Source organism: Hermetia illucens, chromosome 4 (genome assembly GCF_905115235.1).
Source record: "Hermetia illucens chromosome 4, iHerIll2.2.curated.20191125, whole genome shotgun sequence".
In the NCBI taxonomy this organism is placed as follows: domain Eukaryota; kingdom Metazoa; phylum Arthropoda; class Insecta; order Diptera; family Stratiomyidae; genus Hermetia; species Hermetia illucens.
The window spans coordinates 43,936,802-43,963,541 of NC_051852.1; the positions used below are offsets into that span (position 1 = coordinate 43,936,802).

The 26,740-nt window shown below is 44.4% G+C and overlaps 1 protein-coding gene across 1 annotated transcript in view; it reads left to right on the forward strand.

Moving 5' to 3' along the window:
• Positions 1-267: 267 nt before the first annotated feature.
• Positions 268-26,740, forward strand: part of LOC119653812 (high affinity cGMP-specific 3',5'-cyclic phosphodiesterase 9A-like) — a 530,323-nt gene continuing 503,850 nt past the window's right edge. Inside the window, exons 1-2 of the mRNA XM_038058837.1 lie at positions 268-1,640; positions 17,880-17,948. The gene's annotated coding sequence lies outside the window, so the exon portion shown is untranslated. The remainder of the gene's footprint in view (positions 1,641-17,879; positions 17,949-26,740) is intronic.

A 26,740-nucleotide genomic window follows, 5' to 3' on the forward strand; every position in this document is an offset into this window, starting at 1 on the left:
GAGTTGAGAGTGGAGCCGAGGGTGTTGGTGTCCGCCTGAATCTCTAGTGAATGAACAATTTCGTATGTGTAGCGCATACTCGGCCTGTGTATAATTGTAGATATTCCTCTATAGCGGAGTGCCATGTCTCGCCAAGATTAAGAGTTTCGTTGTCGTTGCGATTTCTTATCTTTATCATAGTTAAAATACCAGACCGCGAATGTCTGACTTTAGATTTGCTTACTTGCTCGGCGTTTACTTAGCAAGTGGCTAAGTAGTATAGAACGATCTGTCGGCCGATCTGCGAGTGCTACAATCATTTCGAAACTTTCTACGGAGTGCATAGTATTGCCCCCCAATCGCGTTCACGCCACTCTTGAACCTATCGTGCAAGTTTACAGTGCGAACAGAGTCCGATGTAGATACTAGATAGTGATTCTTGCGTTGTTTATTGCACTATAACTATCCAATCCACCAGTCAGACCAGATTTTGAGTTTTCTTATATGATCAAGTTTTATAACGCCGAGAAAAAGAGAAAAGGGGAAAAGTGAGAAAATCCCAATAATCAAATTTAGTATCTGACTAGAGTGCGTAGCCGATAGTCCGGAATGTTCCCAGATTTCGAGATCACTTGACATCACTGCGCGATCGATTCTTATAAATTTTCAGATTCACTTGATCAAACGCTGGCGCCTCGCACGTAAAGTCCAAGTGGAATGTTTTGTGGATGTTTTGGGAAGAATTCTCGAATATCCTATCAGCTACCACGCATGTCAGGAGTTCAGTTTGATACGAGATTTGTTTGATGTTAGTGCGTCTGATCGTGGCTGTGTTGTGTCGGCCTCAGCTCCAAGGCAGTTTCCGTGGTTGCAACCAGCTTCGATAGTAGCATCTCGGTCGCTCAGAACCTGGACGTACGCTTAACATCGATTCGAATGACAAATTGAAAAATGTATCTGTTCCACTGACCAACATCAACACTGGAAGAACTGAGCTTTGAGTTCCAGAAGATAACAAATCTGATTGCGATCGGTCAAACTGAAAAATAAATCCAGAAACCTGAAAGTTATCGTATTGCGAGTATTCATTGCCGCTTTATCGCAATCAGTTGGGTAGCTTAGAATTCCTTGACCACCCCTGAACGAACCAATAAATCAACACCTTCAATATCCCATTCAATTGCTTGCTCCCAATCAGCCCAGTATCAACAAGTGATAGCAATTCAGCGATCTTATCTGCGCGAGTACATAAGAGCGAGGAAAAGATACTAGAATTTCTAGCATCGCCGGATCTCGGGCCGCGGCGGGGGCGATCTTGTTCGCGCGCATCTCATCTAAAGTTTGAAGTGTTTGAATCAAATTTCGTGTGTGCCCTGTACGTTGAGAAAGCGAATGTGCTCCAAGAGTTGAAATAAAAAAATTAGCAAAGTTTACATATGTTCAGCCCCAATTGGTGTCAGTGTATGCATGATACAATAATAAGCTGCAGTTATCTCCCATTTTTCACTTGGCCCAGGAAAGCGGTTCGCAGCGGCCACGCTCCGCGTATCTATGATAAGTTATGTATGTAGCAGTTACGTGTGAACTGTGAATTTAATATTTACCAATAAAATTTATCATTTTGAACCACCGCGTTGCCTCCCAATACAGCCCAGCAAAAAGTAAGTAAACCATTCAGTATCACGACGATCACTCCAATTTGATTAAATTATTAACTGCTTTAATGCCCGTTTTATTAGTTCGATATTTTGGTGTTTAGACACGGCCAGGCTAATGTATCTTATTTATTTTACGCTGATTAAGATTTATTGAGTGTCCCGATGTCGTCTAATTTTTGTTTTTATTGTTACTGACATGACGAGCGAGCTTCCAAGTTGGTTATTATTGAAGATTTGATAAGGTCCCTTCCATATCAAATTTCATTTAGTCAAGCGTCAGAATTATAATAAATTATGTGACGTTTTCCGAATGAGCTCTGGGAAATTTCGAATTGAATGGAATTTTACTGATGGCTACTGTTGGCTTTATGAATGATTTCTGGAATAATTACGACAGGTTAGTTATTAAATTATTGAATTTAATCGAATTGGATTGTTAGGTTTAGAGGAAAGTGCGTACGCCTATAAGTCTTTGGTGTTAGGTAAGCATGACGTTACCATACCAGCTAGCGTCAAACACGGTCAAAAGTCCATTAAGAAAGGCGCATTTAGGACTCTCTAGGTATTTGCGTAAAAGTGATGAGTGACGACTTTCTTCAAGGCAGAAGTAATCCATCAGAAGCTGATGCATCTTTGCCCTAGAGCAGCCTGAACAGATCATGGTGGGCCAAGGTTAAAAAAGTTATCAATTTCATCCAATATATGATCCTGCGAAATGGAAGCTAATTAATAATAACCAAGGGGATGTGTCGATCACAATTAAGGTTCTGGGAGTTCAACGGTTCCCTTCAGGCAGGAATTTAATTTTTGGACCGCAATTAGGTTTTATATTGGGTGATTGCCATAGTTAATGGATAAGGTTTTTGAGTTAAGTGCAACTGCGCGAGTTGAACTGACAGCGAACTCCTCCTATATAGCGTAGCCACAGTCACCACGAACCTTCCATAAAAGAGTCAACCTGAAATAATGGTCGAAATCACATTATCCATGGGGTTTATTTAAGAATAAATGCATGTTGTTTCGTAAAAAGCGACTAAAAGCTATAGAAATTTGTGGGGTACAAACCTTCGCTACCGAAACGCCTCGAATAGGGATTAACTTCATGGGTACGACCATTAGCAATCGAAAACCGACTATGATTGGTTTTTAGAATGTGTACGTGCTCCTCGACGACGGTATGGAGGGTCCCTAGAATGCTCGCTTGCTCCAACTCGTGTGATAATTCCAACGATGTAAGTTGTATATTCCGGAAATTAAAACTGAACCCTGTTTCCGACGCAAAAAGTAACATGTTATTCCCCATTTATCGATATTTCGGGAACAACTTGTTTTTGTTTTAATTTCTCAAAGCCTTTTGCTATAGAAATACCGCGAGCGAAATGAGATGGTACTCTGGACAGTACTCCTCTCCCTCTTTTGTATTCTGGAAAGCTAAGTGGTAGTAGTCACAAATTCGGTGTCGGATTGTTACTAACCGCTACCGCAGGGCGCGCTCTCTTGATCTGGGAGTCGGTTCCTGACAGGATTTCGATTGCAAGACTCCGTTGCTGGCTAAGGATTATTACAATTGTACAGTGCTATGTACTGACGGAAATTTCCGATATATTCTTTGTGCAGGCTTCTCAAAGCTAACATTGTGATTTTTGTGGGTGATCTGACTGCACCATGTGATGGGGAAACATGGTCTTTACGACCGTAACGGTAATGGTGGGAGTCTGGAGATTTTTATAAATTAAACCGCTTCGTCATTGGTGGTACATTGTTCGAGCACAAAGCTGTTGGGTGCCTCACAAAAGATTCATTAATATCAGCCTCGAAAGGGGCCACTTCTCGCAGGGTTGTGGGCGGTATATGAGCTTTCGTGATCGGGTTTTGTTATAAGCAGTCCAAATACTCCTTGGCTTGGTACAGACGGTGAGCCTTCGTCATCTGAAGTCCGCGACTGCTAAGTAGTGCGAGCAGTTTCGATCCTTGACAATTGCCAGCGAGATGCCGACTGTATCCGGCCAGGAGCAGAGCCCCGCCTGGTCAATCCGTCAGCTCGCTCATTCATCTCTGTGTTCCTATGACGGGGAATCCAGGGAGGCTGACCTTGAGCGTGCTGCCCAGACTGTTCAGCGTGTTTCTGCCCTGCCAATCAGGGCGATGTCATCACTGAGTCCAAGGCCTTGGTGGTCAGAATGGCTATGCTACGTTTGGGGATTGGATAATATCCGGGCCATCGGCAGTCAGTATCACCAGTACCTCCACTTGGAATACAGTGGCGAAACCTGGGAGACCGTACGACTCCGATACTCTGTGTGGGGAAACTCCAGCACCAGACCATCTTTTATCCATCGGTGAAGAAAACTGTGTTATAGTCTTGCAACAAAGTCCACAGCAAAGTTTTTCGTGAAGTTGAGCCTGCGTGTGGCATAGTCCGTGGGGAGATTTCTCAAGGTGCTTTGTCCAGGATGTTACTATAGCCATAGGGCTTCGTTGTCCAGCATCCGGGCTCACGTAGTCTGAAGATATTGCATGCTACAACGTATTTAATGTAAATGTCTAGAGGGAGCAGATGCAGGATTACATTGAGAGCATCTGTCGGACTGAACTGCAGAGCCCCGGTAGCACCTGCACACGCGGTTCTTTGAATCCTATTAAGCTTCGTATGGTGGCAGAGTTTGAGCAGACAGTACCATAGTCTGCTCAAACTCTGCCACCATACAATAGATTCGTACGATAGAATGGAACGCACCGCAGCTGTGCACATCTAGAGAACCATCTTCGGCCGGACTCGCTATTTCTTTGCAAAGGTTCTCTTGCAGGCATAGAATGTTATACAGGCCTTCATGTCATTCATATCAATGCAATCAAACTGGGCTTGATGATTGCTCCATTTTTTTTTTGGGAGTAGGATAGGTGAATGCGTTTACGCACAGAGTGGTGGACTCCCGCAACAGCACGCTGTCGGCCTACCAACTAAACACCTCCCTGTCATCAGAGAACTAGCCTGAAACCATTTGATACATTACTTCGGGCTAGCACTCACGTTCTCCCGGCTTTGGGAGCCTTCAAGTCAGGGAATTCCTTTCACCAACGGCAGGGGAGGAAGGGAGTTGTCAGTTCAATCTTCTTCGTAATAAGAAGAACCCGCACATAATGCGCAATACGATTCCAGCTACCAGCGCTCTCCAGTATCTCTCTGACAATGTTGTTTGGAGGGAGCCCCCCTGTGTCTGTATAAAGCTGCTGACGAAAGCCGTCCCACTTCACGCAAGAGAAAAAGGTGTGTTCAGCGTCGTCCGCCACTCCATTGAAGAACACACAATCGGGAGATCATCATCATCAACGGCGCAACAACCGGTATCCGGTCTAGGCCTGCCTTAATAAGGAACTCCAGACATCCCGGTTTTGCGCCGAGGTCCACCAATTCGATATCCCCAAAAGCTGTCTGGCGTCCTGGCCCACGCCATCGCTCCATCTTAGGCAGGGTCTGCCCCGTCTTCTTTTCCTACCATAGATATTGCCCTTATAGACTTTCCGGGTGGGATCATCTTCATCCATACGGATTAAGTGACCCGCCCACCGTAACCTATTGAGCCGGATTTTATCCACAACCGGACGGTCATGGTATCGCTCATAGATTTCGTCATTGTGTAGGCTACGGAATCGTCCATCCTCATGTAGGGGGCCAAAAATTCTTCGGAGGATTCTTCTCTCGAACGCGGCCAAGAGTTTGCAATTTTTCTTGCTAAGAACCCAAGTTTCCGAGGAATACATGAGGACTGGCAAGATCATAGTCTTGTACAGTAAGAGCTTTGACCCTATGGTGAGACGTTTCGAGCGGAACAGTCTTTGTAAGCTGAAGTAGGCTCTGTTGGCTGACAACAACCGTGCGCGGATTTCATCATCGTAGTTGTTATCGGTTGTGATTTTCGACCCTAGATAGGAGAAATTGTCAACGGTCTCAAAGTTGTATTCCCCTATCCTTATTCTTGTTCGTGTTTGTGTTTGACCAGTGCGGTTTGATGTTGTTGGTTGATTCGTCTTCGGTGCTGACGTTGCCACCATGTATTTTGTCTTGCCTTCATTGATGTGCAGCCCAAGATCTCGCGCCGCCTGCTCGATCTGGATGAAGGCAGTTTGAACGTCTCGGGTTGTTCTTCCCATGATGTCGATATCGTCAGCATAGGCCAGTAGTTGGGTGGACTTAAAGAGGATCGTACCTCTTGCATTCACCTCAGCATCACGGATCACCTTCTCGAGGGCCAGGTTAAAGAGGACGCATGATAGCGCATCCCCTTGTCGTAGACCGTTGTTGATGTCGAATGGTCTTGAGAGTGATCCTGCTGCTTTTATCTGGCCTCGCACATTGGCCAGGGTCAGCCTAGTCAGTCTTATTAATTTCGTCGGGATACCGAATTCCCCCATGGCCGTGTACAGTTTTACCCTGGCTATGCTATCATAGGCGGCTTTAAAGTCGATGAACAGATGGTGCAACTGTTGTCCATATTCCAACAGTTTTTCCATCGCCTGCCGCAGAGAGAAAATCTGATCTGTTGCTGATTTGCCTGGAGTGAAGCCTCTTTGGTATGGGCCAATGATGTTCTGGGCGTATGGGGCTATCCGGCCTAGCTAGATAGTGGAGAATATCTTATAGATGATACTCAGCAACGTGATACCTCTATAATTGCTGCACTGTGTGATATCTCCCTTTTTATGTATGAGACAGATTATGCCTCGCTGCCAATCGTCAGGCATTGATTCGCTGTCCCATACCTTGAGCACAAGTTGATGAACCACTTGGTGTAACTGGTCGCCTCCATATTTAACCAATTCGGCTGTAATTCCATCGGCTCCTGGCGACTTATGATTTTTTAGCCGATGAATTGCAGAGACTGTTTCTCCTAAACTTGGTGGTGGCAGTATTTGTCCGTCGTCTTCAGTTGGCGGGACCTCCAACTCGCCGATGTTCTGGTTGTTCAGTAGCTCATCAAAGTACTCAACCCATCGCTCTAATATGCCCATTCTGTCGGAAATCAGATTTCCCTCTTTGTCTCGGCAGGATGAGCATCGAGGTGTATAAGGCTTCATCCTGCTGACTTGTTGGTAAAACTTCCGCGCCTGGTGCGGTTGCTCCCTGTACTTTTCTAGTTTACAGACTTGTTGGTTCTCCCAGGCTTCCTTTTTCCGTCTATGAAGTCGCTTCTCCGCTCGTCGGAGTTCGTGATAAGTCTCTGCGCGTGCCCGCGTTCTTTGAGAATGCAACATTACTCGGTATGCGGCATTCTTCCGTTCCGTTGCTAGCTTACATTCATCGTCAAACCAGCCGTTCCGACTCCTTTTGCGGCTGGGGCCAAGTATATTTGTGGCCGTATCCATGATAACGTTCTTCAGGTGGTTGTGAAGATCATTTGTTGATGCTTCATCTTCAGGTCCTCTGTCGACTGCGGTTATTGTGGCATCCATTTCCCTCTTATAGGTGTCGCGGAGGGTTGTGTTGTGGATGGCTTCAGTGTTCACTCTCACCTGATTGTCAGAGGGGATTCTAGGTGGTATTGTTATTCGAGCTCGGAGCACCATGCCAACGAGATAGTGATCCGAGTCTATATTGGCCCCCCTATATGTTCTGACATTCATCAAGGCTGAGAGGTGGCGGCGTTCGATCAACACGTGGTCAATTTGGTTGAAAGTGGTCCCGTCTGGAGAGGCCCACGTATGTTTGTGGACCGCTTTCCGCGCAAACCAGGTACTTCCAACAACCATTTCGTGTGACCCTGCTAATTGAATAGTCCGCAGTCCGTTATCATTTGTTTGTTCGTGTAAGCTATGGGAGCCAACGTATCGCCTGAATACGGGCTCCTTCCCTACTTGGCTGTTAAAATCCCCAAGTATGATTTTGATATCATATCTGGGACAGGCTTCGAGGGTTCTTTCTACTGCCTCGTAGAAAGTATCCTTCTCCGACTCTGCAGTCTCCTCTGTAGGGGCGTGAACGTTTATGAGGCTTATATTTCTAAACTTGCCTCGCAAGCGCAGAGTTCATAGCCGTTCGCATATACTTTCAAAGCCGATAACAGCAGGTTTCATTTTTTGGCTGACTAAGAAACCTACTCCGAGCACATGGTTTACTGGATGGCCGCTATAATATATGGTGTAGTGGCTCTTCTCCAGGAAACCGGTCTCTGTCCATCGCATCTCTTGCAACGTAGTTACATCAGCCCTATATTGGGACAGGGTATCGGCTAGCTGCTTATCAGCTTCATCTCTGTACAGGGAGCGCACGTTCCATGAGAAAATGCGCAAATCGTTGTTCCTTTGTCGTTGCCGGGTCCGTCGTTTTAATATCCGTCCTATCCGAGGCTCCTGTTGTGGCTTCGTAACGGTTGTTTTCCGTGTAGGGTTGTCAGCCCTACCCAACCCCCAACCTGGAGGACCAGTTGGTACAATTTGTCCCGTTTTTAGGCGCGGGAGACTCGCCTTCATCCTTCTCCGTCTGCAGCTTTTCGTCAAGAAAGAGCTCCCAGCGGTCACCACGTGGAGGTGGAGATAGGGTTTGGTAGTAGAGCTGTTGGTGTTGGTTCAGTAGGCATTTCCCAGGTTTTATGCTCCATCGTGGGTACCAATCCACGTTTCGCCCCGGGACCTATACTACCCTTTGACCACCAATCGGGAGATCGCGCCTTCCCAATCCTGTGCAGGTAAGACTGAAGTAATCAATCTCACCGTGCTTTCGGTTCAACCACGGGTCTAACTTGCAGTCCATCTGCCCCTTGGCTCATTTTCCCAAGAAAGTTGCCACCGGGTAAGGGTGCGTTGACGTTCTTCCCGTTCTTAAGTTCTCGTCCTTCCGCCGCCCTTTTCTAGTATGCCTAGCATATCTGTCCATCTTACGGGATTGAAGGCATTTCTAACATCAAGCGTTATGAGGAGCACTACCCGTCGAGATCGGCGGCTATGTGCCTCGACTCGATGAACCGCATCTACGACCTCCATAACAGCATCCACTGTAGGTCTCCCTGTTCTGAACCCGAACTGCCTTGGGGATAAGTCTCCGGCAGCGCGGATCGCTTCAGCCAGTCTACTCCTGATGAGCTTCTCAAGCACTTTTCCGATCGTGTTAAGCATACACACCGGTCAGTATGCAGACGGGAACTCTGGGTTTCCTTTATCCTTATTGATCAACGCTAGTCTGGCCACTTTCCAGCGACAAGGAAAAATACCCTTCGGCGTTGAACACTTCAAGCAGCAATTCTGGGCGTCAGCGGAACACCAGTTTGTAAATTTCCGGCGAGATACCATCAAGGCCTGGCGGCATCTTGTTTTTCATAGTGAGAACCGTTTCTTCGAGCTCTCTCATTGTGAAAAGGGGGCAATCTTGGACGCTTTCCGCGCTATTTACATCAACCCGTACTGGGTGTCTGGGGAACAATCCCCGCACAATGTGGTCCATCTGGTCGGTACTTAATATGCAGAGCCTCCGCAGAGCCCTGATTTTCCGGGTGTCAAGCTTATAGCCAAATCCCCACGGGTCCTCATTCACCACGTTAACAAGGTTCTGCCAGCTGCGAGCTTTGCTTTTATTTATAGCGCTGCGGAGTCTCCTTTTTACTGATCTATACTGTGCCTTTATGGCACATGCCTCCTCGTTGGCGTGCAAACGTTGTGCCAAACGGCGGAGCTTATGACTCCTTCCGTTGGTCGGCAATTTCTGCCGTCCACCAGTACATAGAAAGCTTGCCGCGCCTGGCTTCCCTCCGGGGCATGGAAGCCTCACACGCCATTGTTAGCAGGCTAATCACTGAATTTATGACGGTGTCAACTGCGACATTACTACACCCGGAGCGCCCTCCAGCGCGTCCTTGCCTGCTCCAAAAGCTTAGACGAATTTCCCGATGTTCACTTTCGCGACATTCCACAGGTAGGGGGAGCGTCGCGTTGGTGCTCGCCGACAAGTAGCGTCAACCACTTTGAACGCGATGTGCTGGTGATCACTTGCCGAGAAGTCTAGGACTCGCTACCTGTCCACCGATGATGCCAGAGATTCCGACGCAAAAGTGATGTCAGGAATGCTTCCTTCATAGCCTGGGTGTCGAAAAGTTGGCGTGGTTCCGGTGTTTAAAACTACGAGCCCGGTTCTTGCCGCCATTTCCAGAATCTGTTTCCCTTTGGAATCTGCCTGAGGCATGCCCCATTCAAGAGCCCTCGAGTGAAAATCACCTCCTACTAGGATTCGTCCCTTCGTGCCCGAAACGGCGTCCTTCAAAGCATCAAGCCGGCGCCGAAGGTCCTGCATCGTCTCGTTCGGCGTCAGGTAAACACTAAAAAACGTTATCCCTAAACACCGGATCCAGACAAACCCGTTCCCCCGGGCTTCGGCAAGAACACGAAGTCGAACGCCGTCCCGAACCCAGATGGCAGCGGTGCTCGATAAGTCGAGATGCCATGACGGGGACGATTATTAATATTCCAAAGAAGGGTATCTGCCTCAACTCCTGGAGGGGCGTCTGCATGTCAAAGATAATAGTGGATATAATCCTAGAACGCATTAAGGAGCACCTCGAATACTTGGCCAGATCAGGCTGATTTCCGCTCGGATCCCCTGCATTGTCCACATGAACACCTTGGGGATTATTTTGGAATAGTACCCGGAGTTTAGATCTTAATTTTACCTGCTTTTCGTAGATTTCCTTCCTTTCCTTTTGACGTTGTGACCAGGAACTGCAGCTGAAGTGCCCTACGCAGGAGCGGCACTTCAAGGAAACTAATAGTTATTATAAGAGTGACATATGATAGGGTAAAATATCATGTGTTGCATCGAAGTAAAATCCAAGAGGAATTTAAGGTCCAAATCGGAGAGTGCGAGGGTTACATCTTGCCACCGATAATATTTCTTCCCGTTATCCGTCATGATCTTTATACTGCCTTGTCCGGAGGATATGCAGCACTTCAACGGATGATGATATCTTTTTTTGAACACCTCGAATGATAACATCTGTTTCCTCTCTATCCGATTCATGGACCTCGCCCAAATTTCGATTTGGAAGAAAAGCAACTAGGGTCGAACTGAAGGTTAATACCAATAAAACCAAGGCTCTCGGATTATCGCACCCTCCCTAATTACATTAACGGGTAGAGCATTAAAGACTTTAGTCAATTTGTATATTTAGCCCACCGTAGTTTTTGTGGACGGTGACAACGAATTGGATGTCGCTCGACGCATTTACAGTGCTAGTTCTACCTTCCACGTTTTATCTCAAATTTGGAAATGCAGTTATTTCCAGACCAAGATCAAGTTGAGACTTTTCTATGCTAATGTTCTTTCTGTGTTGTAATGGATACGTCCCACATTAAAGAGGGACGACATTTCATTACATGCCATTACATTGATGGCAACGCCATTTAGTGGAGTCCACTCTCCGAAGACGACCGACAAGTGGACCGCTCCAATAGCACTTGTTAGGAAGCACATTTCATTGGAGGCTGTACGATGGCCCATAGGCCAAGTTGACGTGTTTTATACCCTTAAGGAAAAATATATATGCTGATAGGACCATCCATCCCAGTTCCTATGGTACCAGATCAGCTTTGGTCAGGCTATGTACCGCAGCTATTTGAAATAAGTCCCTTACAAACTCGGGTTCGATTGTATTCCCCGAGTCGGTTTAAATGGAATCAGCTCGGTTATTTTCGTTCCATATAATCTGAAATTTTAATTTAGCACTCTCGTCCAACAATCTTTTGACGGCAAGCAATCTTAATCTCTCTACTTGGTTACTTTTGAAGATGTCATTTTATGGGAGAGTACGCCCTACTTAATGCTACAAGTTGCGTCATGCCGGACTAGCTCTAGATCAAAAGGGGAAACATCTAACAGTACAGAATCGGTAGAAACCGGATGACATGCAGAAAGTCCACCAGATTGATATAGCTGTGGCGACTTATATTTAGCACACTCAGTGAAGAGTTCCACACCGATGGATCCAGCAGCTCTCCTGCTCCTATTTCATTTACATCTCATCATGAGTCTCACCATGTAACGTGTCCTAATTACTTGCTTCCGCTATTTTAAATTAGGCCTTGAGCCACGGTTTAGGTTGATTTCCATCAGCATCGCGATATTTTTCTCAACTGAAATCGACTCTCTCTGATGCTGCATTAACTTTGCCCATGTTGTCTGTACCCTTGTGCGTTCTTCTGATCACTCAACATGTTATTGGTGAGTGTTGTCCCCATGTATTCGAGGAGGGCGATCAGACCCGAAATTGTAGGGAATCCATCTGAAGTGACTCTAGCTACGAAGCCTTTCTGAAGGTTGCCTGGTATCATACCAAGCAGGATTGTCATCTTGGAGTACACGTTCTAGGAGAATTGCTTTGAGATATGCTCTCGGCCCGGTCTTTTGCGGTTGGAGATCCTGTGGAAGTTTCATGGTGACCATATCTCTTTGTGGGCCCTCGCGCCCTTAATTGGTTGTTGGGGTGGATATTTCGGACCGTTATTAAGGATAAAGACATGGCTTGTTGTCGCAAGCTCCTTGAATATGAAAAGTCGTTTGATATTGTGTCAAATTTTAACGATCATCCCCTTCTGTCGCTCTTTTCCATAGTGGAAGAAGGGAGTATCCTTTTTCTAATGCTGCCTTGTCCGGAGGACCTGGAGGAGTTCAAGGGACTATGACATCTTTCCTCAAACACTTTGACTACGCTGATGACATCTGTTTGCTCCTTCACTGGCTCATTGATTTTAGTGAAATGGTTCGGGATTTGGAAAGAGAGCTGAAGCACATTTGGGATAACTGCGAATGATGGCGCGCAGATGTGGTTGACGTACTATACTCCACCAAGGGATAAATTTCAACGATGTTATGCGAATTCTTCGGCTTACAATCCTAAGCCGAGGTATTCGCCTGGGAAACGTCATGGCAGATCGCGCAACATTTCCGCAACGGTGGCGCTGGGCTGTGGAGTTGCCAAGCAGCACTGAAGGTAATGCTGCTTTGACATTGAAAACTGTCAATTAATTGCTATGGTTCTGATGTGGGTTGCGCTGGTGAGGTTACTGAGTTCTTAAAAACTTCGATTCAAATGGCCTTTTCTAATCTAGAATAATCGGAAGCTGAATGCCAAGTTTGTAGATGTTAACATCGATCGGGCAGCTGAGGTGGTCTGTGGAATGGATCTACTACCTCCGGCCAATGTGAAAAACAGTCTACCATTCTCAGGCAGTAGCGCTGTTCTTTGCAATAAGATGTAACAATAAAATATCGATGCACGTTGTTGAATCCGGATGATGCTGGCGCAAAGGTTCCGGCATATATATTTGACTAACTTTTGATTATTGATGTGTATAGTGCGCGATAATGCGTGCTCGAAAACGTCGAAACGGGTGAAAGACTGATACTTCGCAAAATATCGCCAAAGGTGCGCCAATGTTCAAATGCGCAAGCACCGCTGACAATGTTTTTTTGGAAACTACAGAGGTAGGTAAAGTTGATTCGTGAATTCATTTCAATTTTGCCCTGAAGAATCTCATTGAGTGATATCTGTCTTTCTGCTGCTCTGATCTCCTAATGCTTAACGTTGGTTCCTTCTTTTGACTTTGACTGCAAAGGGGAGTGTTCCTTCTTTTATCATCAAGGAAAGTGACCTGCTGCTGATTAAAAATCCGTTTGCTAGGATTCAACATCACTTCATATAGCTTCACTCTTAGGAAGCGAGTTTTCGAATGGTCTTCGTGCTCTTCAAGTGATAGTAAACCGTCGTAGTCGATGTAAAAGCCGAAGTCCAAACTTCTCAAAACTTGGACCATCAATTTTGAAATGTTTGGGTTGCTTTCTTGAGGTTGAATGTTATAAACCGGATGGTGAATGGTGTTATCATGATAGTTGCCGGTATTTTTTCTAGTTTTTAGTTCCTCTTAAATGCTCATCCAGAATCTATTGTCGGAAAAACATTTTTTTCGTGGAGCGAAATCTTACATGTTCCGGACTGGATGTGTGTTCGGTTGTTGAATGCGCGATAATCTTCTCACGGTATCTACTCGTTATTCTCTCTGAACACCATAGGAAAGGATGAAGCCCAAGGCTTGTTTGGTGAACGCGCTGCTGTTAATTGGTTTTTTTCTTGTTTTTCAGCCTTTGTTTCCTTTAGAAGTAGTGTTCGCTCGTCTTAATCGGTTGCGCCATTTTGCTCTGTCAAACGCTTGATCTGGATGCAGTGGCGAGATTTGCAAAACACTATCCAGTGCCACCGTTGTTTCGCCCGCTCTTCTGATTGTTTCACATCGATATCGATGTTCAGACCAATCTGTGACCATACCATCGAATACGCCTCTCTCGCAATTTTTCCACGACCGGTGCAACACCATATCGATCGCGGGTATCCTTATTTTAGATGTAATGATGGCACTGGCTCAACGCAACGTCTTCATCACCATTACCGCGGGTACCGTTAATTGTCTTTTATAGTCAGCTAACACTCAGTACCACAGGGGCACGATTTTGTGGAAAATTTTGCTTTTGAGACGTTCGTTGATACGTTGATTGCAAAGGACACCAATACTGGAATGTAATCTGCTATATTTAAACTGCCCAGCTAATGGTAGGTCACTGCCACTGACAGTGAAAGTGCCTGTTTCATCAGGATAGGTCGTCAAAAATTCTGGTTTATTCAGATTCTGAGACCGTGATGCATTAGGCCATCATGCCTTTTCGAACAGGTTGCTCGAGATCAGCTTTGCTATGAGACGCCAGGAAAACATCATTTGCTTGCAGTGTATTGGGCGCTGGACGTTGGACAAGGACAAAGAGGAGTGGTCAAAGGGCGCTTCCTTGGTTCATCACCCGTGGAGACACAAAGCGGTTTTGATATGCCCACGTAACGGTGTTCTACCTTCCTGAATAACTCGATTGAAGAACTGACTGAGCCACACTGTTGGGTCCCACCTTTTAGCTTTCCAGAGCTCAGATGCGATGTCGTCAAGTCGTGCTTCTTTCTCCAATTTCATTCGTTTTATTGCCTCCTCGACTTCAATCTCGCTGAGAGGTAGAATTGCTCCAAATGTCGACAGTACTTGTGGAAGTGGATCATAGTGCTGAATTTTGTCTTTTTGGTCTTTAGTTTGTCCGGAGCTAGTTGTCTGGGTTTTAAAGCAACTGGTAGTCCTTGCGTTGTAACTATATAATATTATATTTGGTTCAGTGACACACCGTAAGGCGGAAACTGCAGCAAGATGTCATTATGTGGAGTTTCTTCAGGTCGGCATTACACATTCTGTTACTTTTACTTGTAGCTAAGCTGAGCTGGAGGAGGGGTTCAGAAATCTCTTCAAAGGCCGAGGTGGTATATGATATTAGCGTGTGCCGTAATTGACGCTTCTCTATCTCCTGATGCCCTTTTTACAGAAGTCCATTTGAAGGGATTTGTAGATTCAGTGGCTTTGAAGTTAAATGTTGACTGACACCAACGACAAAGACTTTTGGACCGGGATTGTGATCCCGATTAGGACTCAGATTGCTGGCTTTCAAGTCCGAGTAAATTCACGGTGTGAGCATCGGGTGTGTCGGGTGGACAGTCGTTGAACTAGTTGCGTTCAACGTGTTTCTGCTACTGAAGGCGAGAATGTTGCTTCCGCGATTTTTGTCGTCGAAAGAAGTGCGGCGTAGACCTCATAACTAATTCGAATGCAGTTTGTAGTGTTTGTGGTCACCATATTCGTCTGGAGAGTGAAATGATAAGCATTTTACTCAAAGACTTAGCGGTTCTGGAGCTGCGATGTTGCCGAGACTCTGTAGATGGCGAAAAAACTGAGAGGGTTTCTGATGACCCATGAAAGTGCTTTTCATAAGTTGCATCGTCTTCTACTCTTGATTGGCGCACAACTGCCTTTTTAATTATTCGCGAAAGGGGTTGTATGTACTACCTGTCGCTGATTCTGTAATGATGTCAGGGACTGTGGTTATATTCTTTGGTGACACCACCGCGATTACTTTCGCATACTGTTGTTGTAGATCGTTTATGTTATGTACATTGCAAGTAGCTTGTCTGCATTATTTAAAACCGGATTTGGTGGGAGGAGGGGTGTTTTGATGTCTGGAAATCTCAATATGCAGTTCACCACGGTCACAGACGTACTTGTGTCTATTGGCGTCTTACAACTACTCCGCAGTTTTGTGTAAAACAAATCGGTTTACCGTCTGTCTATCTGCTGCTCACAGGTGGCGGTGAGGAAGACGGGGCAGGCAGCAACCATGTCGGGCAAACCAAAACCGTGTGGCCGATGAGAACCTCCATAGTGGTGGCTCCGGGAGACGTTGTATCACTTTGGTATGCTAGCCGTGATGCAGTAGGCGAATCCTCCAAAGGCGATCAATACGATCAGAACCGAGTCTGCACGGTAATCCATCTGAAGTGACAGTAGGTCACGAAACGTTACCAGGGGTATACTGGTACCTCTGAATTCACATGTTTGAGGAGAATTTCTGTTTCATATGGGTTTAGTTGTTGCGGTAGGCCTCTTAGTGCAAAGTTCATGGGAGTTGTGGTTACGTTTAAGCGACCAAAAACCTTTTGCTCTCAATGTGGTGTTTCAATACAAGTGTTGTACTCCATAGTGCGGTAGAGATTTAGGTAGGTTTGCATCTGTCAGTATGAGTGCTGAGCCATTTACTGAGTATAGACTAGTACCGTTGTGGTTGTCTCAACGGGGCTATGATTGAGTTACAAAGTCAATCCGTCTCTTAAAAAGGTCGTGGGATTAATTCCACGAGGCAGATACTCACGCAAATCTGTCTGTCTGTCACAAATTATATCTGTCGGATCTGCGAATCCCATTGCATGCACGGCACAGTAGCATAACTCCACATTGAGTTAAAGGGGGGGGAAGGGAAGAGGGTGCAAAAAGAGGGTGTAAAATGTTTCGAGTATAGTCGTGTGGGGTATCAAATGAAAGGTTTTGGTACTTAAAATACAGTTAGCTAATTCTACCACTTCTTCAGGTTATTCTTTGGCTATATGTATGAGTACTTAGATGAAACGCTTTAACTATCTATCTTCCTCGATGAGATGATGGTTGGTGTCTCAAAATTTACGCTACCAAAGATTTCTTTCGGGTGCAGTATTCAATTTTTGGGTTTTTAAGAAATTGATCTCGCAGAACTCTCTGTGTGGATTTCGAAATTGCTTTATGTTTCCCCAGATTCCATACCACATTTACGATATTCCACCATCCTTCCGGAGATTCCTTAGAAATAATCGTTTCACCTGCTTTATTTGTCCTCATTATCCTTCACTTGCAACTTTCTTGCAAACATTATATAATCTGCCACCCTCAGTTTAAAACCCACCCTCCCCATGCATACTACTCCCAGACATAAATGAAATATAAACAACGTACAGAAGGATCACATAAAATGACGAAATACACGAGATTAATGCAACAAACAACACCAAAAAACAGCAGAAGTTACACGGTATAAAGGTAGACATGGTCCTGGGAAGCCTACTAATCCTTTCTCCCATGAAAATGAAAATTTTACAACATCAAAACAGTAAAATTCACGTAAATCTGCTCCGCTTGTCCTGTTCTGAAAGACAGGGTAAACTTTTCATCCTGAATTGGTTGGGAGAGGGTTTGCGGGCTTAATGTGAGTTCAGGAGGGATAACCAACAGTTGGCATATTCTGTGCAATGAAATTAATTTTATCGCAACTTTTTGCGGGGTTGGGAATGTTTCCCAGTAATTGATGTACACATACAATATCTGGAAAGGGATGAGGTGGGGCAGCCAGTTTGGGAAAATGGACCTGGAATCGATATTGATTTGAAATGGGTAAAAAATAGGAATAGGTTACGCAGCTTCATTTGTTTGTTTTCTGTCGAAATAAAAGTTACCAAGAGAAGTTTTATGTGCACTCGTTTCAGCACTTTTAAACTTTTATTGCTGCTATGGAAAGGAACCTAGTAAAGGATGATATAGACTTCCAGTCAAAAAGCTCCGTATTGCACAGGTCGTTTGACTTCTGCTTTCTACTTCCAGAAGGCATTCACTTCTTTCCTTTCCATGTCACAAAATTTTTCTTAAAAGGATGCAGCCACTTGGCTCATTAACTTTTCCGCTCCACGCATTCGTAATCAAAAGCATATACCGACACAGCGAGGACGATAGTTCAAGGACGGTCCCGACTAAAAGATAAAATCGATCATGAATATCTCGTTTAGTGCGCCTTGATTTGAACCTTCTTTTTTTGTTGCATTTCAGGTATCATCTGTAAGTCTCCTGGCCCCTGGCAGAATATCTTCGCAACGTCCAATTGATAACTAGTCAAAGGTAGGTATAATGTCTAGTCATAGCCTGAATCCACGGAGAACTTTCGTTTGGATAGCTATAGTGAGTGGCACTTGAAAGTTCGCCTTTGTGTTTGTGTTGCAGACAGAGTAATTGAACAGTATTTTGCCATTTCACCTTCAATCCGTTGGCAGAAAGTTTCCAGTTACATGCATGCCCTGCTACCGTCAATTACTCCTTCCACCAGTTGGATCCAAGCCTCAATTGTTCGTTTTTGTCGCTTCAAGGGTTTCAGATGGGGGCAGCACGGTGACCTGTTGCTTTTAGTGTATGGGGGATATGCTATGCGCAAGGATAATCATGGATGCGGATGCGTCTACATTCCCGTTAGCAATGAGTGTTTGGAATATCTTTTAGATAAAATGCGAAAATCCATTCCTTTCAACTAAGGACACGTTCGACTTGGATGAAGTTTTCAAGAGCATTGCATCAGCTTTGGAATTGTCGGTACTTGGTGAAGGCAGCCGTCTCCTTTTTTGAAAGTTGTTCAAAGTAGTTTCACCAAAGTCGCTTTCATTTTCTCTCGGAATGTATTTCGAGGAAAATCCAGATAGTACCATTCCTAAGCTGTTGCCTGCAGGCTACACTGTGTTTGAGACTGGGATCGAGTTAGCTTTGAATCCCTGTAACTGCTTGCAGCTTGCGGATGTCCCCGGATATCCTTGACTTATAACGTGCTTCAGTTAATTTTTCACATTCCTCGGCTTTCCATGGACGAGCATACCAGGTGACAACAAAATCACTTTTACCGACTATTTTCCTTCCTTTCATTATAATGATTTTCATTCCGACCTTCGAAGCTATGGAAACAGACAATTCTTCGAGCAAAGTGAGCATATACGTTGGCGTCGAGTTGACCTAAATTGGAGCTAATATGGATGCTGAAGCTTTTTTCGTCGGCAGACCTAAAAATATCCTTGTGCCTACGAAAATATTGTTTGAAATCAAGTCATTTTTCATTGTATTCTAGTAAGCTGCAAACGACGAGCGATTTCTTCCCACACCATTCGACCAGAATAGCTCTGAGACGAGTGTAGGATTAAGATAATTTTTCATTGGAAGGCAGTTTCCACGAAAGATCAGTCATCCTTTTTGATACCGCTTCTCTAGTCAGTCTGTCAATCAGTCAAAACATGATAAATGGACTTTTTGATAGACTGCGTGTTTTTGGTAGTCAGTCTGGCAGCATATTGTCGCGGAGCTTGCTCTATGTCTGGTATGTGTTTGGGTGTTATGTTTATTTTATTGCAGATAAGATGATTGCCAGGAATGAATGCAAAGTCTGGACGGTTTTCGAGGAATCATTACTGAGGTTAAAGTCTCTGTTTGAATGGAAGAAGTTCTAGGAGTCAATATCTTTTGGATTGTATTTGCTTTTAAATTATTCGAACTGTTCGGTGAGGTGTCAGAGTCCTGAGTTGTTTTTCGAAAACATGTATGTATTTTTACTCCTGTTTTATCCTTGCTTTGGGAGATTTTGTTGCTACACCTTTTCGTTTTTTTTGCAATTCGTAGCTCTAAGATTGCCGACGAGCTACAAATGGTGAGACTATCCTCCCACTTACTAAAAGTATCCTCGCCCTCTCCAATACTGCTACTTGGGAAATGAGCCTGCCATCAGGAACTCATAGTTCATTTTTCAAAGTTTTTCTACTTTGTCAAATTTAACAGTTTGTCATAGCAGGTAATGTATTACTCAAAATCAATTTGGGTGGTAAACGCTTGGTTTCATTAGTAGCATACACTTTATGTAGCGACTCTAGAACTATTCGGGGAGTCATCCCCTTTATTCGAGTCCAAAGTGATATAAATGATCTTTTGCTTTACAGAACTATATAGGCCTCCGTGACCCTCAACAAAATCTTCTAGATTTCTCTTTCTAGCACATCGGTCTATAGGAGGATGGCTCGGCGGGAAATTTATTAGTAAAAATGAAACGGCGAAATAAAACGGATTATGTTTTCGTACCAGGCCAGAGGCAACTCATCACACGCTGTTTCACCTCTGGCCTGGTAGTAGCGTGTCCGAAGCGGTTCGCAGGTGATATACGCTCCTTTTTATAATTTGGTACTTGACACTTTGGTGTTAAGCCCGAAACTAGGAAACCGTGGACTAAAAAACCCTAAACCTTACACAGCAAAACCAACTTCCCCACTCTTCGAATAACTCAGTGAATATAATGGCTTTGTTCGGTATGGCGTTCAGGCCGAGAAGTTTGTTATCCCCTGCCCCAAATATTCAGCAGCTTGTCTCTGGCTACTGTAAGGATTACCGTCATATTTATAAGTTGTAAGTCATGTTATGATGGTACTATAGGCACTCCCCCCTCTGAGCAAAACTCCTTGAAGTATTAATGATTTTTCTAGAGAGTCAGCTGAGTTTTACGGTCTTCCTGTTAAGCATACTCTTATTAGACCCTACCTACCGTCCTCTGAGCTATTTGTCTGGTTCAGCTGCAAGCTGATCGAAGACTGGTTAGTTCACTATTCCGTCAGCAGTTGGGTCTTCCCCAAGCTGCATTTACTAAGCATGGACGCGCCCCTGCTTTTTTTCCATGAATTGCATCATATTGGTCTAGACACATCTCTCTAGTGGATTCCTCATCTAAGGCCACCTTGACGTTTTTTCGATTTCGGACATACTCGTTCTCTGCTCTGTTGCCCTCTCTTCAGGTTAAAAAATAATTGCATTATTATTGTTGTGGATGTAGCTGGCAAAGATCAAGCCTACTATTGAACTAGACCTCATTTTCTTCCAAAACTATGGAAAAATTTCTAAAAGATTGTGCTACTTAGCCCTTTTTTGCTCTCCGCTCAAAGGCCCTGCATGATCCCGCCAATGGTTGGCGAAGGTATTGCGGACGCTTTTTTGGAACGTCCCCCGGTTCGGCGAAAGGCTTCAGTCACATTTGGGCCCGCAATAAACGTCGAGCTTGTAAGAGTGCTCCCGTCACTCCAGGACTTTAACGGGTTGCCGTGAATTCCTCTCCGTGAGCTGTGCGAAGGCCGATAAGCGTCCGGTGCCAACGTTCCAGAATCCCATTGGACTGTGGGCGGTATGCAGTGGTCCTGTGGCTTTGGAAACTCAAGAGTTTATCGAGTTTTCCGAGAAAAGGGTAGACTCAAATTGATTTCCCTGTGTGTGATGATTACGGCTGGTACAATGAAGCCAGAGATCCATTCTCGACAGAGGGCCTCGGTAAATGATTTTGCCATAATGTCCGTCAGAGGTATTGTTTCATGTCACCTCGTGAACCTGGCGACGATTTTGGGGCAATACTTGGTGATGTCGACGTCGATGGTGTAGAAAAGCTTGGTCGACCAAGAGAATACGCCTACTTCCTTTCTTATGTGCTTGTTGATCGTACACTTCTGGCGCGCACAGTCGGGCACCAGAGTTTATGTCCTTGTTCATGGACGTTCACAAGTATTTTTCGGTGACTAGCTGGTTCATCGCCCTCCTACTTGGGTTCGCAAAATTGTGTACAGCGTCGAATACTTTCTTGCGAAAATCGGCCGGAATAAATGCTCTGGCTCCCCTGTCTGAGGTCTCTCAAAGTAGTCCTTGAACTTGTATTTGGCGTTTGTCCTCAGGCTCTGAAACTTTGCGTCGTCGGGCGTTCGCGGCGAGTAGCTCACGATCGTAGGTGTTGAGCTACGTTGTTTTAAAAAGAAGCTCAACGTTGCCAGGTTTGGTTCACCCATTGGTGAAGAGCGGCGTCCACCGCTGTATCTGAGGCATCGACGGACACGGCTTGGCGTGCATCTGACCGAAGAAATGCCTGAAGTGTAGCATAAGCCAGATGTTGTTTGATGGTTTCAAACGCCTGGGCACCCTGTGTAGACACGCAAACTCGCTTGGTGATGAACAGCTTTGGACAAGAATCGACGGTAGAAGCTTAATATGCCCAAGAACCTGCGCAGATGAAGGCACCATGATTGGCAGGGGAAAGCTTTTGATTGCTTCAATCTTATCTGGACCTGGTCGGCGCATCGGCGGAGGCATTTACACTGGTGGCGATGGATGGTTAACGTCTCCGCTGTGCCGCCACAGATCCATGCGTGCATCAAAATAAGTTCTATTATGGTATGTCTACATCCAAGCTTCAGGCCTTACATATAGCAGTCCTGTGGAACGAAAGAAATCTTGGCGTCAGGATGCATTTCTAATTACTTGAATGTTTATAAGATGTGAAATTTCATCCGTGATAAGGTAAGTAGCGCGTTACTGCCCTACTTAACGCTCCTAGCGAAAATAACTAGTGCAGTCTTCCCCGTATTCACCGGGAATCCGGAAGCACTAACGTCAATTACTTGCAGAGGAGAGAATTCCTGCAAACTTACTGATAATTTTACGGCTGCATCGTTCTCAAATAATCGCGCAAAAATCTTTGTTCAGGAGGCCATAATAAGGAGCCACAAGAAGGGAGAGAGAAACCCCCTTTGTGGGCAATTCCCGAGACGTTTTTTCGCAATAGATTTCCGATTGATCCCAATGTGGATCTTCCCTCACTTCAGAATGTGAACAACCCAACTGCGCCGTCACAAATCGCTGCGAAAAAGACATGTCTGAAGGGACCTTCGATATCCATGAATGCGCCCAAAAGTATAATCCTTCTTTGATATCAACTTCTATATTTTTGACGTAACCTCGTGGTGTGTTCTCTCCGTGGATTCGTCTTTCTGGTAGGCATGCTGACCGTAAAGAAACGGCTACCTGGGAACGTACATGTCCCTCATGAACCACTGTACTAGTGTTTCCAGTTCTTTTAGCAGAAAGGAAGCTAGCGTATCAGTTGGAAGTTTTTTACACTGTTGATGTTTTTCCTGACTTCGGGAATACATTGTATGTTAACATTCCGTTAGGTACTTAAAATGTGTGGTATACGTTCAAAATATGAAGACCAGAGCATCCACTTCTTTTACTACCAATGCAGAAATGATCTGATTTGGGCCTGCAGATTTGTAAATGGCTTTTAACCCATTTTACTCGCTAAAGTAATTTCAAGGTTTTATATGATTCTTGGGCTGAACTATGATCTATGATACAAGTGGTTTATGTGTGCTTCCCACTCTGTAAATGTAGGTTACCCAGCTTCAACTTCGAAGTCGACTTGGACAAGTTACTTTCTTTGCAAAAAGATATCCATGGTTATCATTTAGCCTACCTTATGCTCCTCTTCAAAGCTTTCTGAGCTTTTTTGTACCGATTCGAACTAGATTTTAGAGCCCGATTGATGAGTGTCCTTGTTGTCTTCCTCTCTGTTTGGACAAATTGGTCAATATGATCTTTTCTTTCGCGTACTAAAATGGGTAGCTCTTTTCGAAAGCTTCTATTATGTTACTTGCGACAGTTTCTAGTCTCCTATTGACCACAGTTCAGGTGCTTCGCATTTTCTGCATCACCTTTAAAAATCAATGGGCCAATTGGGCTGCCAGCGGAACGTCTGTGTTGTCTGTTTTGTCCATTACGAAATCGGTGCGCCTGTGGTCTGAAAGAATGATATATGTAGTTCAATACTTGCCACTATCTGACAAGAGCCACCATGATGTTCTCGCCTGACCGCATCTTAGAAAGTGACTTTATTACCCTAGAAAGAATCTGTAGTTCAGTTTCAACTAGATATTTCAATGGTTGGAATCCATTTCTATTGATGTTTCTTAACAAATCTGATTGGGGTTAACATCACGTCTTGCTATTATCCTCCTAAATGTTCTAATAGTAACGCCGTTCTCATCATAGGGGACATAAGCAGGACATTAACGATTTGTTTACTTTTTATGATTGAAAAGTCCGCCTGATGTCGCCAGCGCATAGGTCGGTAACCAAGATGGCCATTCGGACATACTAAAGACTAACATGCTGGAAGTTTAAACCTCTGATTTCCCCACCAACAACCTATAGTTCTTGCATTTCTTGCAGCAAATAATTTGACGACTGATTAGTGAGGTGGTCGGTTTGCAAAGCTGAAAATTTAATTTGAAAAGTATTGCACATTATCTGTGTTTTAGGACTCCTTGACTGGCCTGAGAAGCCGACATTTGTAGCAGGACTTCCCCAGGCCCAAAGTGAAACTGGCAGTCCGTTTGTTTATGAAGCTTTTAACGTTCGGTCCAGGGACGCCATTATTAAGGGGGTCATCCCGTGTGAAGGCCGTTTCTTTTGTCTTTTTTTAGAAAATTTTTGTGAAGAACTGGATAAAGATACAAATACGAATTTATCAACATAGATTTATTGGTGTCTTGGGCGTGCATAGTAATTTTTTCAACCTGATTGCGTAGTTCGTTATTGAAATATAGAGCAATGTATACACCTATCTCCAAAAAAGGTGTTTTTCTGCTGCCACGCTAGAGGACGCTGCGATCATCTTAACGAAAAAAGTAAACGGCATTTTAACGTACAGGCTTAACTACAGTGTTTTCTCGCGGCTTCTTTAATTAATAAAAAAAGAACTACTGAATGAATCGGAATTATCCTAGTTTGCGGACCGTAGAAATATGTTCTGAATAAGTCATAAAAATTTCAAAGAATTTCGTTGGATAGATTTTGGGCTATGGTGGCAGCCGATTTTCAATACGCAGTTTCGAGAAAAACGCATTTAAAAAGCAGAATGCGATTTTTAGTCATAAAACCTTACCTAATTAATACCATTAATCTGTTATACCTAATCCATAAACCTTAGGTTTCTTCAAGAAACACATGTATAGCCTTGGCTTCAATTCTTGTCCCTTTAGCGAAGTCATTCGAACGTCATTCGGACTGATAAAGGCGAGCTTTATTACGACGGTCGACATAAATCTGGCATGTGACTTACCACGTGTTTCACACTATAATTTCCGAACGACTCCGAATATCAAAAAATTACTTTGCCCATATATTCTACACTAAATCTAGATACAATTGATGCCAACAAAAATTGATTCCGTGGATCCGACACACGGGGTGACCCCCTTAAGGAAAGTTCCCTGACTATCAGTTCTTCTTCTTGCCCTGCTGCCTAGCAACCTCCGGGTTAAGTTGCTCTGGACACCACTTTTTTTGTTGCTCAGCCATTACCTTCCTGATCTGGAAGTCAGAGAAAGTACTTAGTAAATGGTGACAGTTCAGTGACGAGCATTAGTTGCACACCCTCCCAAAGATGGTTGAAGAAGGATCAGTACTGCCTAATTAAATCGTTCGTAAAGTGCATTTTACGGTAAACACCTTCAAATTCAACGTAAAGTTTAATACTTTACAATGATCCAGTCCTTAAAATTGGGACTAGTTTATTCTTGCCCTGATGTTTAGGTATCTTCATACACGATCCATCTTTCGGCTTCAAAAGTCTTGGTTGAAGCCAATGAAGAGTTATCCGTTGCTGGTAAAATTTTTTTTGTTGCTATTTCCGTAGACGAGTTGTGATCGTCAGAAGATTGTTGCTGTTTCGATTGAGCATTAGCCGCAGATGTCCTGGATGATCCTACTCCGGGATACTGGTGCAATTCGCGGTTTGTGGTTTATTTGGAGACGGTTGGCCCGAAGGCGGTTTGTCTATTGGAGCCTAGGGGTAGAAGCATTGACAGAAGTGGCTTGCTTCGACTTGTTCATTAAGGACAAGACCCAAATTGAGTAGATTCCCAATTGAATGCGGGGGTATCTTAATGTAGGCTAAGATTCTCCATCAATGAGATCAGGCTGGAAGTTTAGTTCTTGTTTCAAGTTCCGTTTTTTTTGAATACTTCGTGGTTCATTAGCATGGCCATTTTCTTTTCAGGGAAAGTAGGTAGATTTCGCTACAGTCCATTTTTGCCAGGAAAAACCTAATTGGATATAGAAGTCTATCTTTTTCGGAGTTTGATTACCGATATGCGCTGCCCAAGAAGAGTATTTACCATGTGGACCAAATTGAACTTTTTTGTAAACCCATAGAGAATGCGTGCGTTTGCCTGTAATGTTTGACTGCTCGACGGAGTTTATGCGGCGGAGTTTATCTTGCTACACCTGCTAGGTCGAGTAAGGTAGTCATGAAGTCATGGTGCAGTAGAAAACGAAATTCCGAAATCCACTACATATGATTGCTGATCAATAAACAGCCTTCACGTCACATGGATACTACAAGACCAATGGTATGAATTATTTGTATCAGTAGTAGCAATGCTCAAAAGGTTTTCAATCTGAGAATCGCAGAATTCATAGAAAACCGCTTAAATTGGTCACTGGCATCGAGATGAGGGAAGGGAAAAATTTACTTTTCACTGAATTAGTGCCCGTAAAGATTCACCAACAACGAGGAATATGATGAATGTAGAAACCATTCAGCACATAACAGTTGTTTGCCAGATGCTGAGAAGTACGACATGCAGAAGGATACACCAGCCATATCCAAAAATCCTCCTGCAGGATTTCCGTTAAAACCTCGCGATGAAATTGCACTTAGTGGGAAGATATTAACGTTATTGTAAGTATTCTCCGCAGGGAATCTTGGATAATGATTGTGTCAAATTACGTTAAGTTTAGTTAGTAGTTAGGGGGTTACACTCGGCTCGTCCAACAAGGTCTGGATACTTTGGGTTCCAGGCCATGCTGGGCTGGAAGGCAATGAGGCAGCGGATGAACTAGCCAAGAAGGGAGCGGGAATGCCTTTATACGGGCCAGAACCCTTCTGTGGAATCGGAAACGGTTTCATGGCTATGAATCTAAGAAACGAAGAGAAACAGTTGAGGGAACTATATTGGGCGGGCCTACCAGGGATGGAGCAGTCCAAGGTGCTTATTGGGGGATACGAATCCATGCGC